This window comes from Polypterus senegalus, unplaced genomic scaffold, assembly GCF_016835505.1.
Source record: "Polypterus senegalus isolate Bchr_013 unplaced genomic scaffold, ASM1683550v1 scaffold_3363, whole genome shotgun sequence".
In the NCBI taxonomy this organism is placed as follows: Eukaryota; Metazoa; Chordata; class Cladistia; order Polypteriformes; family Polypteridae; genus Polypterus; species Polypterus senegalus.
Window position 1 is genome coordinate 37252 of NW_024380622.1, and position 2603 is coordinate 39854.

Here is a 2603-nt window from a genome sequence, read left to right on the forward strand (position 1 = left end):
TAATGCGTAAAATGTATAAAAATATGACAACATCTTTTCTTATTGATTACAAGGTAATACATTACTGTTAATAGCAACTGTAAGCTTTTTATTTTAAAGTTACAAGTACAAACATTGCTGTTACATTTCCACTGTAATCTTTTATTTTAACTTCTAGTAGTATAAGTCTGAACATGGAAACAAGTGAACAAAAATTCTGAAATAAGTTTAATTGTAATTTTGTATTTACATTGAAAAAAACAACACATTAAAAAACAAACAGCCAGTGCCTCCCTCCGTCCATTATATCTCAAACGTAGCATTGACCCTTAGTCCCTGCTCGTCAACACATGCCTTTAGAAAGAGCTCCATGTCCTCCGCACACTGAAACACAAAGAGGAAGAAGTCCCTTGCTTCAGTGTCTTCTTCCTCCAGCATGTCTCTTAAGATCCTCTGCTGGTCCTCTTTATTTAAGGACAGATACTTTGGTGTGGTTACGTGTCCATGGAAAAGCGCCTTATTTTGGACAACCCACTGCACAGCAGTATGCAGATCTTGAAGAACTGCAGGCTCCTGTGTCAAGCAAATGGGGATAAAAACTTAGCTATTCTCTGGTGCAGAACAGTTATTTTAACAGTGAGTCAAAAGTCACTAACCATTTAATTACACTGGTGTTTAAAGTGAATACTGACCTGACTCTCAGAGAGTGCAGCGGGACGGAGACGGGGCTCCTCGGACAGTGCAGCAGGGAGCAGTCCTGACAGTGGTGGCTGACTTGGCATTGAAGAATGCTGACATAACAATAAATGCCTTGTCATACCCCACGCTGTACGATTGTCCTGTTACAGACAGGGCAGTGAAAGTGTCCTTGTGTCCTACATGGCAGCCTGCACCGGCATAGAATTTTGTCTGTAAGAGAGAAAAAAACACATGTAATTTAAATGTAGTTATATAGAATGCAATCAATTTATCTAACAATCAGAGTGTACATGTTATCAAAAACATAAATAAAATAATGACCATCCAATCCTCTATAATGAAATTAAAGGGTATGGATCACAAGTGCCAACAAGCAATGTGGTGAACAGGAAAGAAAAATATATTTAATAAAAACACAAGCTTTTTCTTGCTGATGAATGCACTGAACTGTACAATGTGAATAGCAGCTTTTAAGTCAACGAAGAGACTGTAGTAGTGCTGAAAAGAAGTGCATATAATTATAACTAGAAACTATATTTAATACCAACATACCTTTGAAAGCCAAAGCATTTTTTATGTGTCCATTTATATGTTCCTCAATCTTTGCCCTGACAGTAGGGCTGAAAGTGGGGCACAGCGGGCAGTGAAAGAGTCTTCTGCAACATGTTGTGCATTCCTGCAATGCTGGCTTTGAGGCAGAATTACAGATTGATATGTGCACCTAAAACAGAGAGAAAAGCAGATAAACACCATTTACTGTACACATTTGAACTATTTTGATGCTACTTCATGCTATGTTCTTCAAAGTGCTGAGACCTTTATTCCACTGACCACATTGAGGGAGCAGAGAAAATGTACTAGACAACAGATTAAGTTGACATTTTGAGATCAAATACATTTTGGATGTAAAAAAATAAAAACCAGTTCAGGTTTTAGCAGAAATATCACGTTACACTTAGCATGTAATAGTGATTTCTCAATATTACACTGGTAACAATTACAGTTTAAAATCATTGTGCTTCGTGATAATGATTTAGCAGCATAACATGAAAGAACCAAATGAAGATTTGGGGAGAAAAGTCTTTACAAAAAGGTACTTTTATTTGTGACATACGTACAGTACATATTGACATACAATTTAACAAAGGCTAGCTAAAAACTGGGCAATAAAAAAGCAGTAGAGAACAGAGAATAGAAATATTGATAAATATATAAATCTCTTTGTGAAGAACTTTACAATGTTGATGCAGGTGGAATGAGAGACATGAATAAAGTGCAATATGCAGTAAATGGAACAAATGCACACTGATGTTACAGATAGTGAAAAGTAGTGAAGTGAATTTGTTCAATAAGAAGCAAAAAACAAATACATTTGAAACTGACCACTATATGCCAACAATAAATGATATTCTAAATGGAAGCACCTGAGTTAAATATATGAGTGTCACAGCAAAGGGTCTGAATACTTAGGACCATGTGATATTTCAGTTTTTCTTTTTTAATAAATCTGCAACAATTTCAAAAATTATTTTTTATTGTCTGTCAATATGGGGTGCTGTGTGTACATTAATGAGGGAAAAAATTAATTTAAATGATTTTAGCAAATGGCTGCAATATAACAAAGAGTGAAGAATTGAAGGGGGTCTGAATACTTTCTGTACCCACTGTATCTGTGTGTTTCTCTGCCATGGAGCACAATAAAAAAAAAACAAGTTTAAAAATGGCCTTCGTTTTAAATATTTCCATGTTGTAACACATACAAAGTGCCAACATGATCAGTGTAAGCGGACTAGTTGATTACTAGAATTACTAGCAGCACATTTGTATATGAATGACTCTGTCCCAACCTTTACGATCCACTTGTGCGGTTTCCAATGTATCTATGCTGGTCACGTGTTTCTGCCTACTGTGGAGCTCAACACCTT

The 2603-nt window shown here is 36.0% G+C and overlaps 1 long non-coding RNA gene across 1 annotated transcript; it reads right to left on the bottom strand.

Annotated features, from left to right (window-relative positions):
• Positions 1 to 213: 213 nt before the first annotated feature.
• On the bottom strand, positions 214 to 1404 carry LOC120520261. The gene is made up of 3 exons (XR_005631801.1): positions 1231 to 1404; positions 672 to 888; positions 214 to 552 (listed from the first exon to the last, which is right to left on the bottom strand). It is a non-coding gene; the product is annotated as an uncharacterized LOC120520261 (long non-coding RNA).
• Positions 1405 to 2603: the final 1199 nt, after the last annotated feature.